Source organism: Anser brachyrhynchus (genome assembly GCF_964034855.1).
Source record: "Anser brachyrhynchus genome assembly, chromosome: 2".
Classification (NCBI taxonomy): domain Eukaryota; kingdom Metazoa; phylum Chordata; class Aves; order Anseriformes; family Anatidae; genus Anser; species Anser brachyrhynchus.
The window spans coordinates 109,648,920-109,664,984 of NC_137695.1; the positions used below are offsets into that span (position 1 = coordinate 109,648,920).

The 16,065-nt window shown below is 39.0% G+C and overlaps 1 protein-coding gene across 12 annotated transcripts in view; it reads left to right on the top strand.

Annotated features, from left to right (window-relative positions):
* DLGAP1 (DLG associated protein 1) overlaps positions 1 to 16,065 on the top strand; it is a 419,363-nt gene that overhangs the window by 238,259 nt on the left and 165,039 nt on the right. The window lies entirely within an intron of this gene.

Here is a 16,065-nt window from a genome sequence, read left to right on the forward strand (position 1 = left end):
TATTTATGAAGTCTATTCTGTCAGCATAAGAAAATTGCACTTTTGGAATTAACACAGCATTGTTATGTTATTCCTTAAGGTGTCTTGCATTTCTTAAGTGTTAATGGGTGTCTCTCCAACTTCACTCAAAAGTTTTTCAAACCCAATTTTAATCATGCAAAATATCATCAAGCCTTTGATAAAGTGTCTGGCCCCACTGAAGTTGCCAGCAAAATGTCCTTTGACTTCAAAGGTCAAAACAGCAGAATGAATCTAATGGATTTTCAAGTATAGCTTGAGTTAAATCATCAAACAGTACAGGTCTAAGCTGTCTCATCTCCCTTGTCATGATGGCTTGTTCTATTGGAAACTTCTCAGGCTGATGTGGAGCTGACTGTAAGGCCATATCTTGATCTTTTACATGCACCACCAAGAAAGACTGGTTTCAAATTAAATGAAACTTCCATCTGCATTTCAATCTAAGCAGGTTTGCCCTTCTCTTAGTACAGTAGATACAGAGGTAAAACAAGATCTGGGATTTTTCAAAGTCATAAATTGAGATACACATCAGGTTAAGTCTCACATTCTATACGTAAATAATTTCATTAGCCTCAGGAAGTACAGAATACTAACATTTCTCATTCATAACACCAACTGACTTCTCAGGATACTTCTTCATTAACATTTTTCACCCCTGTCATCAAAGCTGGAGACCCTGCAGGAGTATAATGTATAGTTAAAATAGTAGCAATACAGAAGAATACCAAGGATTCAAACCAACAGTGAAACTTTTTTTTTTTTGAGTGTATTTTAATTTGGATTCAAGAGAAGGGCCCCTTTCCTGGAGAGATGAAAATAATATCCATCTTTTGATAACATTAATCTTCTTTTGAGCCTATCTGTAGAGGGCACTGGAGGGAATGTAGTAGCAAATACTGTGCAGTGGATCCCGGGCCTTCCTGGGAATAGTAGCAGAGTGAATCAGGTCACTTTTACAGTTCTGGCTTCAATGGAAGTAATGAAGTCACTCGTTTTGGAGCTCTTCCTTGCAGCATGAAGGCAGTCCATCTGAAGGCTCATCCCACTTGCAGCAAACACTGTCTCAACGGAGATCCAAACTCAGGTGATTGGTCATATCGTTGTAAATAAACTGGCACAAATAACATTGCTCAAGGTTCTTTGTTATACCAGTGTTTTAATTTCTAATCCTTAACAGATTGAAATATTTTCCTGTATATGCCTTGTTGGAGTACAGCAAAAGCCCATTTGAGAACTAATTTAAGTGCAAGCACTGATCCAAAAGCACTAATTTTATGCGCTAGACAGTGAACATATACTTCCTTGCCATTTTCTTTCAAGCAAACGGCTTGGTTGGTAATGCCTTTAAAAAGAATATGACAATTCAGTGGCTGATAGGAAACTAGAAAATGACAGGATTTCCTTCTGCATGAAGAAGTATTTCAGCATTGAAACTTCCGCTGAAGCAAAAATATAGCTGTGCCAATATTTGAAGGCATACCAAAAATTCTGTGGTTACAGGACTCTTTTGGTGTGGTTGCTCTGGTAATTTAAAGATCTGCTCTCTCTACCCTCTGCATTTTTCTAGGTTCCAAACAATGCTATTAGTGTTAGGTAATCTTCCCGCAGATCCTAACAGTACAAGGGTGAGAGTTATACCAGCCTTTGAAAGAAGTGAGAACCTTCTAAACTGCCTATAATTTTTGACATTATACTCCACACCATCTTAACTGTGCAATTATTATTTCTGTCATTGCAGTGGAAAACAGTACGATCTCTGAGTAGGCAATTTTGCAACCTATGGCTTCTTAGGTGTCTGAGAAAGAGGAGTATTGTGATTACACTTCTACTGTACTTTTTAGAAGTCTTTCTGCTTTAAAAATGGCCCAATAGAACAATGAAACAAAGATAGGGATTTCATACCAAAATAACAACTTTTAATCTTTCTAACTGGGATTTTTTTTTCCTGATTGCACATTAAAATGTATCTGATTCACTTGTACATAGATTTAATTGTGATTTAAATTTCTGATGAAGATAAGAATTTGGCATACACTTTTAGGACTATGTTTTGGAATGCAGAATCCTGTTGCAGTGCTATTTCAGTTATTTGAGGGTTTGGACAAAGTACTTTTTCACCAAAAGGCTTATATTTTTAGTAGAACCTCTTAGCAATTTGATGCTTTTATTGAAATTGTCTAGGGTGGGAAGGCTAATAACACACTAGCTGGGTGTTTTCACTTCTTAGTTCTGTATTCAGGTGCAAGATTGTATTTTCCAGTTTGTAAGGAGTAAAAGTGTAGGTACCTGATGTACAAAAGATCATAAAGTCTAAGGTTTATATGTCATTATCAATTTCCTGTGTACTTTGAATTATACCTTTAACTATATTGCTAATTACAAAATGGAAAAAACATATCTGTGGAATGAGTTGGTGGAAATCTTGGATCTGGAAGTCTTGGAATCATAGAATCATAGAATCATGAAGGTTTTAAAAGACCTCCAAGATCATCTGGTCCAACCATCACCCTACTACCAATGTCACCCACTAAACTATGTCCCTAAGCACCAGGTCCAACCTTTCCTTAAGCACCCCCAGAGATGGTGACACTTCCCTGAACCATAGAATCATAGAATGAATCTAGAATCATAGAATCATCTAGAATCACGGAATCATAGAATGAATCATAGAATGGCTCAGGTTGGAAGGAACTTTAAAGATCATCTAACTTCAACCCCCCCGCCATAGGCAGGGATGCCACCTACTAGATCAGGTTGGCCAAGGCCCCATTAATCATTTAATTGAATGCATTTAACTATGTAGGTGAACTTACAAATGTTTTCCATTTTCAGATAAATTCATATCCTGAGTTGACATTACCTGTTTCCAATGATGCATGCATCCAGTTGCATGTGAAAACAGTAGCAAATATCTAGAGCTCACAAAGAGAAATTAAAGTGAATTATGAAAGTTAGTGTGTGACAGCAGCTATAGAACTGAGCTGAAAATGGGCAACATCCATAAAATTCCTGTACGTCTTTAAGGATAAGACAGTATCTTAGTATTCTGTAATCCATTATTTGCTGTCATTCAGGAGACTGAATATTCAAAGTTGCTTCATTTTGTGTTACAAGAACAATGCTAGACAACAGGTAAAATGCAAAATAGTTCTCAGGTACTTAAAATGTAACTGAAATAGGTGCCTGTTTTTCTATGATCATTGATTACAATGAATTAGTTATCTCTGAATACTGGGAAATGCATTTTAGGTTTCATTATCTAAATGACAGTTATCTGAATACTGTTAGATGTCAAAATAGTCTCTGAAGAGAATTAGAAGATCAGTTGATTAAGAGTTTAGATGGACGAGAAAAAAAAATGCTAAGAACAAAAATACTTGCTCAGATGAGCACTGTCAGGAGTTAAACTATATGCTGAACAGATTCAGTGGTGTTGCTCCATGGAGCATTGTAGGTGTACCCTTATATTGTTGCAACACTCCAGGTAGACTGTGACATGCTTAAAATGCTAAGCCTATAAAAATATGCCAAATGATGTCTCTCCTAGTAAAGACAAGAAAGGTCATATGACAGGAATATGAACAGGGTTTGTATACGTATAGAATAAGACTCAGGAAATTGCTTCTTGTTCCTCTTTGTTTATAACACATGCACATCCTCATGGAGTATATCGGCATAAAATGCTTGTATGTGTATGTATGTGTGTGTAACTAAGTTTCTTATGGGGATCTGCCTAGTCTGCCCTAAGTGTCCCTTGGTTATGAGCTGAATCATAGAATCATAGAATGGCTTGTGTTGGAAAGGACCTTAAAGATCATCTAAGTCCAACCCCCTGCCAAAGGCAGGGATGCCACCCACTAGATCAGGTTGGCCAAGGCCCCATCCAGCCTGGCCTCGAACACCTCCAGGGATGGGGCACCCACAACTTTTCTTGGCAACCTATTCCAGTGCTTCAGTACCCTTACAGTGAAGAATTTCCTCCTAATGTCTAATCTAAATCTACCCTCTTTTAGTTTAAGACCATTCCCCCCTCGTCCTATCATCAAGTAAAAAGTCCTTCTCCATCCTTTTCACAAGATCCCTTTAAGTACTGAAAGGCCTCAATGAGGTCTCCCTGGATCCTTCTCTTCTCCAGTCCAAACATCCCCAGGTCTCTCAGCCTTTCTTCATAGGAGAGGTGCTCCCACCCTCTGATCATCTTTGTAGCCCTCCTCTGGACTCGTTCTGACAGATCCGTATCTTTCTTGTGCTGGGGGCCCCAGACCTGGATGCAGTCAGCCTGTACTCGTGTCTGGGATTGCCCTGACCCAGGTGCAGCACCTTGCACTTGGACTTGTTGAACTTCATGTGGCTCATATGGGCCACTTCTCCAGCCTCTCCAGGTCCCTTTGAATTAATCAAAAATTATGGTCCCTTATGGATCAAAAATTCTAAGTGAAATCTCAGGTTGGAACAGAACCACTCAACACCAGAGAAAATTCTGTGAAATATGATGGATATGATGGATATTCCTCTGGAAACAGACCACAGGCTGCCCCTTTGCTGAAGAGGAGTTGGAAAAGATCTGGCTGTGACTCTGTCTGGAAATTTGTCTTTCAGGGTGTTGCAGTTCTCTATCAGCTCAGTGTTATCATTCCTGCTGAGGAAAGAGCATTCTCTGCTCTGAGAGAGAGCTCGTTTACTGTGAGAGAAAAACATTTCTTACAAAATGTTCCTTATCCACTTACGGGGTTCTTCAGCAATGTGCTGACTTGGGCTTTTCACAGCAGTGTTATGGTGGAAACAAAAGCAACTTTCTGGTTCACCCTCCAGGACAAGCTAAGTAACTGGAATCCTTTGTTTGTTATTCCCTGCTTGACTAATGCATATGGTTCTTAGCTTTCCATTTTTGAATGCAGATATCTTTTTTAAAATGAAGCTTGAAAGCACTAAAGGGAACTGAAAACAAACAAACAAAACAACAACAAAAACAATAAATTACTCTTACTCATGAAATCCATGTTTCAGGGTCTCATTTATGGCCTTTCTAGGCTGAATACGATACAAATCTTTCTCTTCTGCTCTGAAAGGAAATCTTTGCCTGGACTCAGGAGAATAGTTACTACATTTTGTGACTTCAAAAGTGAACCAGAACATAAAATAACTTCTTCCATAATGGAGCAAAATCTAACTTGTTAATATATTAAGTTGCCATGTCTTTCACAATTCCAAGTGTGCAGTGACTTTCTGCTTAATGTAAAACTAGAGAAAATGATTAGTGGTGGTTTTTTTTTGGCGTTGCTTTTGTTGTTTTTTAATACTGAAGGCTTCATTTCTTTTCCTGTATTCTCTTTGATGCAGTGTGAGTAACACTTTAAAATGTGTCAAAAGTTACTCTTAACTCAGCAATGGGCACTGACCCAGAAATACAGTGATCATTTACAAATTTAAACAGAACAGCACTTTCTTTTCATGTGAAATCCTAGCTCCATTCAACTTCTTAGCACAGATTTTCTTCATTTTGCTGTGCTTTTAAAGCACTTACTGGTTTTCCATTGGGAAGAGCATCATTTTTTATTTATCCATAGCTTCAAGCAGCCTCTTTGCATGTTTCTTTCAAATATGAACCAGCCTGCACTATTTCAGTAGGAGAGTAAGTTTTGTGGAACATAAGAGTTCATTAAAAAGTTTTCAAATGGCATGTATGTATTTGTACAGACTTATTCCTAATGCTTGATTTTCATCTTGTTTTGCATAAACAAAACCTCTGCGTGCCATTTTAGGAAAGTACACATGCAAATGCTTTTTGAGGTTTAATGAAATTACCTTTTCCTTTCCCTGTAGCACTTTGAAGATGTGTGTACTATTTTGTGACTTGAAAAATAAGGAGTTCCTTCTCTCATAGACATTTAAAAATTGAAAACACAGACTACTACTATATTCTATTTGTAATAGTGTGGCAGAATTGCATTTAACATTTCATTTTGTAAGCAGGTGTTGATGCTCAGAGGAAAAATTAGATTGACTCCACTGACCTGATAGGACAAGACCTTATTATCTACTCAGTTAGAAAGGAAGTATGAGCCGCTAAAGAAGGAGCCACTAGAGAAGAATACAGGCAATAGCCAAAGCTGTGTTAAGTCTGCTGGGGGAAAAAAAAATGGAAAAAGACAAACAGAATGTTGAGTAACTCAGTTTTACTAATGATATTACATTGTTCAAGTGGGGATATTTTAATATAAAAAACCCTATCCTTCACATAATGCATATCTACCAAAACAATAAGTAAAAGAAACAGTATGTTGCCCATCTTTTTACAACTTTCAAAGATTCTGAGCACAGTCACATAAAAGATGTTTCTTATTTTCAGTTCCTAGAGATAAGGCTGCTTCATTTTGCTCCCTAAATTTGCTCCAATCTAGGATACAAAATGGTCAATATTCAGACTCAATCCAATGAACGGTGTCTTGTAGTTTATAAATCCTTGTCACTACAAGGTTGACAATTGCAGTCTCAGAAGCATTTGAGTGACTGCATTGAAGCATCTAATAATATCACTTTAGATTACAATAGTTTTAGAATGTTTTGTGTGTTTTCCTACTTGACACACCATCTTAATTCTGCAGTGTTGAATTTATAACAAGATACAAACATACATACAAGTAAAGATATTTTAGTTAGAAAATGCCATAAATATTTCAAATTTTCCCCCTTTCACAGTAAATATAACATCAAACTTGTGTGTTTGATAAATGATTTGGGAGAGTTTGTCCACACTTGTTTGGAATATATACTATATCTCAGACATGGCTTGGTCACTGGTGAGTAAATTTAAGTAAATTTTTCATATATAGAAAGAAATCCACCATTACCCTGGGTGTTTGTAATATTTGTATCACTGTGTTCTATTCATTATTTCATTCATGTACAGAATCACAGAGAAGTCAAGGTTGGAAGAGGCCTCGGGAGAACATCTGGTCCTGTTGGGATGAACCCAGAGCAGGGCTTGGACTGGGTTATCTGAGGCCCAGTCAAGTTGTCCTGAACTTTTCCAGTGAAGAGATTTCTCTGGAAAATACCTGCCAGTGTTATATTGCTCTCACCGTGAAAAATTTCTTTTCTTATGTCCAGATGGAATTTACCCTGAAGCAACAAATGCCCTTTTCCCCTTGTCTTATGACCAGACACCCTTGTGAAGACAGTGCCTCCATCTCCTCTATAAATAGTTTTTATGTACTGCAAGACTGCAGTTAGATCACCCTGAGCCTTCTCTTCTCTAGGCTGAACAAACCAAATCCAAGCAATCTTTCTTTCCATGACAGCTGCTCCAATCCTCTGATCATCTCAGTGGCCCTCCATTGGACTCCCTACAGTTTTCCATTTCTCTCTTAAACTAAGGAGACCAGAACTTGGTAGATGAGAACCGAGTACAGCTGACCTAACAAGGTGCAGGGCAGAGTGGGATAATCCCACACAACTCTACCTGCTGGCTGCACTCCTGATGATGAACCCTAGGAAATATTTGCCTTTGTTGCTACCATGGCATGCTGCTTACTCACATTCAGCTTGCTGCATTCTAGAGCTGGACTCCCAGAGCATTTTCCACAAAGCTGCTCACCCCCCAGTCATACCCCAGCCCATACTGCTGTGTGGAGTTATTCAGGATGCGGGACTTCACATTTGTCTTTGTTCAATCTCATAAAAATCTTGTCCCAATCTTCCAGACAGTCAATGTATTTCTGTGTGGTGGCTCTTCTTTCTGACTTATCCATCTCTCCTGTGTCCTGGTTTCAACTAGGATAGAGTTAATTTTCCTCCCAGTAGCTGGTATGGTGCTGTGTTTTGGATTTAGGATGAGAATAATGCTGATAACACACCAGTGTTTTAGTTGTTGCAGACCAGTGCTTACACAGAGTCAAGGAGTTTACAGCTCCTCACACCACCGTGCCTGGAGGAGGTTGGGATGCACAAGAAGCTGTGAGGAGACACAGCCAGGACAGCCGGCCCAAACTGGCAAAAGAGATATTCCATACCATGTGGCATCATGCTGAACAATTATATGAGGTGGCTGGATGGAGTGTGGGGGTTACCACTGCTCGGGGACAGGCTGGGCATCGGTCAGCAGGTGGTGAGCAACTGCATTGTGCATCACTTGCTTTGTACATATTACTATTACCATTATTCTTTTTTCTCTTCCTTTTCTGTCCTATTTACTATTCTGTCCTTTTACTTTTTTCCCCTCTGATTCTTCCCCATCCCACTGGGAGAAGAAGTGAATGATTAGCTGTGTGTTGCTTAGCTGCCTGCTGGGTTAAACCACAACATCCTGTCACTTTGCTCACCCACAAACTTGTTGAGGGTGCATTCACTCTTGTCCTCAGATCATTTCTAAGGACACTGAACAGTATTGGACCTAGTACTTACACCCGTGTAACTCCAGTGATGACTGGCTGACAGTTGAACTGTAAACCATTAATCACCCTTTAAGTCCAACAGATTGCCCCTTTTTCCACATATCCTTCAGTCCATCTGTCCAGTTCACTTCTTACCTGCTTGTTCACAACATATGTATGAGGCATCATGCTGGAGACACTAAGTAGACATGGATATGTATATGCACACACACATATAGATAAAGAGAGTATAAGCCTCTGTATAAATTTTCTGGTTTATCAATACTATGTTATCAGTATGAGTCTTTGGCTCATGAATAATCCCTCTCAATAAAAGCTATCAGTCTAGTAAGAAAATTCTAAAGATGTTTAAATTCCAGGTTATTATTGCTATGAAACTTTCTTAAAGACTCTTCATAAAAGAATTAAGATAGTAATTTTCTTCCACTGGTATTTAAAGCACTGCACTTCATTTTAAGAGTCCAGCATTACAATTTCCTTAAAGCAAATTTAATCAAATTACAATAAGTTTAAACAGATGAATAATCTTTCTGAAATGGGACTATTCGGTTTTTTGATGCTCTAACTTAGAGCCATTATGTGAAATGTATTTCTATCTTTGTGATAGATTCCAGTAGATTCATCCTACTGGACAAAAGGATCCATTGTTTAAAAATGCAGAGTGATGCTAAACCAGGTTTTTCTCTTTGCAATTCCATTCTAACTGACCTTTCATTTTATAAGATGGCACAAAGCCCATTACATTATTTTCTATGAAGAACAAACAGTCTGCTTCTTAAAGATGTATCATAAATTAAGTCAGTCATTTTCTGATTAAGGACCTAAGAATTTGCCTGGTAAAATGCGTTGTATATTTGTTTGCCAAGGTAGCAAATGAAGTGTAAGACAGGGGACCAATTTTCTGTGTTATTGGAGATGCTCAGCAATAAAAATCTCTCAGCAAAGATGTTGTCGAACTAAAAAATACCTATTTCTCTTACCTCAAAGGAGGTAAGAGAAGTTCTTGTCTGCAGATTTTCTTCAATCTTCAGAGCACTGACAGGAAGAAAAGCTGTAACTTCAGAGTTCTGAAGCTGGAGAGAACTGACTTTGTGGGTCCTTGTATGTAACAGAGGTGGAGGTCTGGCACCTCTGACTACTAATTTAATAGGCTGAGTCGTGTTCAGTCTTAATAACACAAGGAAATGTAGCAACTCAAAAGGATTTGTAAGTAGTATATATTACGGGGAAATTGCCTCAAACTAGAATGCTACTTTCAACTCCATTCTCTGCTTGGCTGAGAGTTTTAGAGTGCATGATATTAATGCAGGTGCTCTAGACACTGGAAATTCACGTTCTCAATACTATAAATGAATGTTTCAAAACACACTTTGAAATTAAGGCTCCCCTAGACATAACACAAAACTCAAGTAGTTGGTCAAAGTCCACTCCTCTTTTTCAGTAAATGACTTGGAAGAAGATAAAAACCCAGCACTAAATAAATATTTTGCAGAAATTTCATTCAGATTTCTGGAGAGTTGCATGGTGAGGAACCTCATGAAGTTCAACAAAGGCAAGTGCAGGGTCCTTCACTTAGGGAGGAATAACCCCATGCACCAGTACAGGCTGGGGGCTGACCTGCTGAATGCAGCTCTGCAGGGAGGGACCTGGTGGGTAGCAGGTTAACCATGAGTCAACAATGTACCTTCGTGGCTGAGAAGGCCAAAGGTGTCCTGCAGTACATTAGGAAGGGTGTTGCCAGCAGGTCAGTGGAGGTGATCCTCCTCATCTACTCAGCCCTGGTGAGACCACACCTGGAGTGCTGGGTCCAGTTCTGGGCTCCCCAGTACAAGAGGGACATGGAGATACCAGAAAGAGTCCAGTGGAGGGCTACAAAGATGATTAGGAGACTGGAGCACCTGTCATATGAGGACAGGCTGAGAGAACTGGGCCTGTTTAGCCTGGAAAAGAGAAGAATGAATGAGGATCTTACAAATGCATGTAAGTACCTCAGGGGAGGGTGTCAAGAGGATGGGGCAAGACTCTTTTCAGTGGTGCCCAGCAACAGGACAAGCGGCAAAAAATGAAAGCCAGGAATTTCCATGTGAATGTAAGAAAACATTTATTTACTGTGAGGGTGATAGAGCACTGGCACAGGTTGCCTAGAGAGTTTGTGGAGTCTCCCTCACTGGAGATACTCAAAACCCATGCCATCCTGTGCAACGTGCTCCAGGTGACCCTGCCTGGCAGGGGGGCTGGACCAGATGATCTCTAGAGGTCCCTTCCAACTGCAAACATTCTGTGATTCTGTGGAGGTTATTTTCAAACTTTGTTCTTAATTTGTTGAGATTTGGCATTTATGAAAGTAAGACAAAATACATTTTACTATGGATCTGCTAGACATTTCTTATGTATAGGTTAACCCAAAGAAATACCAATTTCTATAAACTGTTTTCCTTCTCCCAGAATCAAACAAGTAAGACTCTGAATATATGTAATAGACCTGACCAGAGCATATACTGACAATGATATCCAGCAAATCTGTGCTTACTTTCTCATGTGTTTGCACAGTGGATCTGCTGCCAGAATAGCATAAAGAAGCTTTCATGCAGATAGGAATTGTGGTTTGTATGATATGTGTTCATTTATTTTAAATTAAATGTTGCTTATTACCCACTCTAATTTACTCCTGTTAAGCAGCGGTTTGCAATCCAATTGTCCTGAGCTGTGAGAAAAATTCTGGTGGTTTGTATGATTTCAGTGGGTAGATTCCATCATGTTCCCGGTGTGGTTTCCACCTTTTTATTATTATTATTCCAATAGATTTTATGTTTTGTTTTGGTTTTTTTTATTGTGACCAAGCCTTAGTATAATGGTTGTCTCAGAATCTATTAACTAAGAACTTAACACATCTGCAACTTGTTATGATATTTCCATTTTGCTAATGTTGTGAGAAACAAATTTTGCACTCTGTGCAAGTCTTCCTAGGAAAGACCTTGTAATAAGCAATTTTATTTATTTATATATACATATATATATATATATACGCGATAGAGATATGTTATATACATATGTGTGTGTGATAGAGGAGCAAATAGGTAATCTTCTAATTCACTTACTCTTCCAGATTAACTACTTCCACAAAATGTATACATTTGTTTGTGCTATACTGTTGGTTTTGGGTGTTGTTTTGTTTTGCTGGAGAACTTCATAGTATGATACCAGATGTCTGCACTCTTTATAATGCTATTAGAACCCTCTGGGTACGGATGTGGATATCTGCTTTTCTTGAGGTACAATGGTGCTGTCAACATCTGGCTCTCCTTTCTAAGCACAGGTAAGATTCTCATGGGAGGTGTTCCCTTTCTCAGGGGAAATGATCAAGTAGGTCCCCAATGTTACTTACATTTTTCATTCTTTAAAAGATAATACTTTTAAGGAAAGGATTATTTTGGTATCTAAGCTATAAAGTTCACCGTTCTTGTTTTATCCTCGCAGGTAAGCAGAATATTCAGATAAATGTGTTGGACAGACTTAGGCCAGACTGAAATCAAACAGCAATACAACATATGCTTCTGACCTGCCATATGCAAATATCCTTCCAGGGGAAGAAGACCCTGTCTTAAACTCCTGAATAGAACCAGACTCTGAATTAATACCAAATTACCATTTTTATGGTTTTTAGGACTTTCCAGGGAGTGTTTCTGAATAGCTAAAATTATATTCTTAAATAATTCTCTAAGTAACTCACTTTTGCTATTATTTTTACATAGCTTATGGTATATTTTTGGTCAAATGAGAATGTCAACGTTTGTTGCAGATTTAAATTTAAACCAAGACAGGGACTTATACCAAAGGACAATAGTGGGTAACAAAAAAAAAAAATCTGGTATTTTTTCTTAAAATATTATGTATTTATGCATTAAAATATGCTTTTGAAACTATAAGAGGAATGAAAATCTAAGAATTTTCTCCTTACCCATTTTAAACCACTCTGAATAAATACTATGTAGATTCAAGCATTATTTTCCAAATAATTTACAATAAAATAATGAAGATGCCTGAAAAGAATATACATAATAAACAGCTTAGAATGACATAAAAGAAAGCTTTATTTCTAACATTCAGGATTAGAATTGCTGCTCTAACTAAATCCCAAACTGCATTAGAGAGAGCTCTTGGAAAACAGCACCATTGACAGAGAAAGAGGAAATTTTTCAATCTTTCATTCAGAGCTCAGATCACTTCAAAACCCTTTGCAACAAAATCTTGTATTGGTTTTTTCTAGCAGCTGCCATCTGTGTTTTGGATTTTATGAAGTGAATTTGTTTCCCTGAACAAAACAAAACATCATTCGGGCTACAAAACTAAGTAGACAGGTGGTCTTCATAAAAGATATTTTTCCCATTGTGTTCTATACCACCATTTAGTCTAATTATCCCTATCATCTCACCCCTCATATTGTGTTTTTTCCCCCAGGGGAAAGCAAATAACAGCACTTCTTTTTGAGAACAAAGAATTAACTTGGAAATCATGCAAAAAACAACACTGTCCATTGGTAGCCTTGCAGAAATGCTTTGGCAACAAAATAAAGGACATAAAAGGGCATTTAAAATCTAGTCAGTTTGAAAAAAAAAAAAAAAAAAAGCTAAATTATTTTCAGGTTCTGTGCCTGTCCTTGAGTTTCTCTGCCAGTTCACATTAGCTTTTTTATGGGCATTTGTGTTAGAAGTCTGAATACAAGAGTAACATTCAGTTGTGGGGGAAAAGCAGTAATGCTCTGTGTAGGGCTGTGGCAAAAGTACTATGTATGAGGAAATGAGAAAAGTTGAATTTCTAACTTCCAGGAAAAGAGAAAGATTACTGGGTTGTAATATCATAACTTAGCTTTTGTTAATTCTTTTATTTCTACTTCTTTCCTCTCCACCCATCCCTGCACCAAAACTCTCCTAATACTGCATTTAGCACTATCAGTGCCTGGCCAAATTAGAAGTGATCTACGCCAACGGTGTAATTCTATTAAATATATCCATTACCATGCATCCCCAAAGAAAAATTTACAGCCCATTACAGCCCACTCCCTTGCATGAAATGGTGAGAACACCAAGAGCAACCACTGAGATGAATTGTTATCAAGCGTTCCATTTGGCTTTTAAAGAAAAGAGAAAATAAAGCTTGGGCCAAGTTCTTAGATGTTTGATGTCTTTCAGTTGCAGTTCTATAAATATAAGATCAGGCTTCAGGTGCTTCTGTCCCTCAAACACCAAATAAAATAAACCTATTTTAATGCATATTTCCATATGTTCACATTCTAAAAATATGCTTTCTAGAGGTACTCATGCTTGTGTTGCTTTTGTGACTGTTAACAAAGAAAATATCATCAATTGAATGTGTTCAAAAAGTGAAAACTTGAAGTATCTAAGCATGATTAGAGTGAACTAACATAAATATGTGTGTAAATGTGTTGCATATATCCAAGTCCGTTTGGTCATTTTCAACACTAGTAATTACAGCAACTCAGTACGTTAGTGGAGTGGCTAAGAAATGAGAACAACGACATTTCTAACAGAGTGAAGGGTGTTATTATGTGGGAAATGCTGAGAAACAAGCCAGGATTAAAAAGAGAACAATTGCAATGGGAATTGAATTCCCTTTTTAATGAATTGATCAGCTTTACAATCTTTTCAGTTATATAAATGAAGGAAGAGAGCAGTGTACAGCCCTTCTGGTCACAGTACAGTTGTCTTCATTGTAATATAGGACAGGCAGTTGGTGGTGCTTTTGTTAAAACACCATGGTCCTATTGCAGGGAAGGGGAGGGGTAGCTGAAATCCTTCTGGTATTAGAGAATACCAGGTTCTTGCGATACATAATCATAAAACCTACAGGTACTGGATGAATCCTCCTTCTTCCTGTGATATTAAAGAGTTTGAATACAACAAAGTTCTGTTGCCATCTTAGCCTGAATCACTCCACAGTTTAGACAGAGCAGCCAGCAGAACTAAATTTGAATTGAAACTTAATTGAATCTGCAAAATGGATCAGAGAATCTGTCCACAAGTACTGTCATGTTGGACACTGTGGAAGGGGATTGACAACACATAGCATGAAAAATTTATTAGGCAGTGTCACAGCACAATTTTGCCTAATTATTTCATTCAGTCTTTGCCTCTCGAAAATAGCAAATATAGGAGTACCTGGATATTTGTGAGAGCTGTGGGAAACATGTAGGATCAAATTAGTGGATTGCATGAAGAGAGGGCAAGTCAGAGAGAAACCAGGGCAAGATTTTGCATGTGCATTTTCTATCAGTACTCTAAGTCGTCCAATAAGAGAGTGGACTACATTGCCCTCTAGAAACACTTCTTGAGCAGGCCAAGGTTGAGAGCATATTGACTAAGGAAGTTGAGTCTCAAGCACTAGCGTGCTCCCCTGTGCCTCCCTATTCCCTCTAGAAATCAAGCTAGCATTTTGGTAGTAGCAAATGAAGTGGAAGATGTTGATTATGGTCAGAGCCATGCACTGACCATGAACAAGAAGTCTTTTACTGTATTTGGTTTATATTGCAAAGTTTTGGTAGTGGAGGGGCAGGTGTATGGGGTTGGCTACAAGGGTGGCCTCTGTGAGAAGAGCCCAGGAGCTACCCTGTGACAGACACAGCCCATTCCAGCCAGCTTCAAAATGTGCACAACATAGGACACAGCTGAGCCCACCAGCCAAGCTGGTGGTGCCTCTGTGATAATGTGCTTAAGAAAGGACAAAAAACATGCACCAGCTGTAAGAAAGAGGAGTGAGAAAACAGAAGAGAAGCAGCCCTGTAGACCTCAAGGTGAGTACAGAAGGAGAGGGAGGAGGTGCTCCAGGCACCAGAGTAGAAGTTCCCCTACAGCCTCTGTTGTACCATGGCAAAGCAGATATCCACACTGCAGCCCATGGAGGACCACAAGCCACAGCAGGTGGGTATGGCCTCAAGGAAGTTGCAGCCTGTGAAGAGCGCACACAAGAGCAGGCTTCTGGCAGGAGCAGGAGTACCTGGAAAGGAGCCCACACTGGAGCAGATCTGGCAGGAGCTGCAGCCCATGGGGGACCCATACTGGAGCAGTCTGTTCCTGAAGGACAGACACCATGATACGGGCAGTTCTTGAAGAACTGCAGCCTGTGGGAATCCCACACTGGAGCAGTTTATAAAGGACTGTATCCTGTGGCAAGGATCCTGTGCTGGAGCAGGGGCAAAATGTGAAGGGGAAGAAGCAGCAGAGCCCAACTTCTGTGAACTGAGTGCAACCCTATTCCACATCCACCCACACTGCTCAGGGAGGGAGAAGGGAGAAGAGTAGGGAGCTAAGGAGTGAAGTTGAGCCTGGGAAGAAGACAGTTGCTTTTAGTTTTGCCTGTTTCTCACCATCCTAATTTAAATCAATTTTCCCCAAGTCAAGCATCTTTCACCTATGACAATAATTGATGAGTGATCTCTCTGTCTTCATCTTGTCCCATGAGCTTTTTTATCTTGATTTTTCACCCTGCCCTGTTGAAGAGGAGCAATTAGCGAGCAGCTTGGTGGTTGCCTGGCAGCTAGCCAAGTATAACCCACCACATTTACTCCTTGCCCTTTCCACCATGTGGTAGGTAGCATACTTGCTAAGTGCCTTTCCATCATTTATATTATAGTCATTTC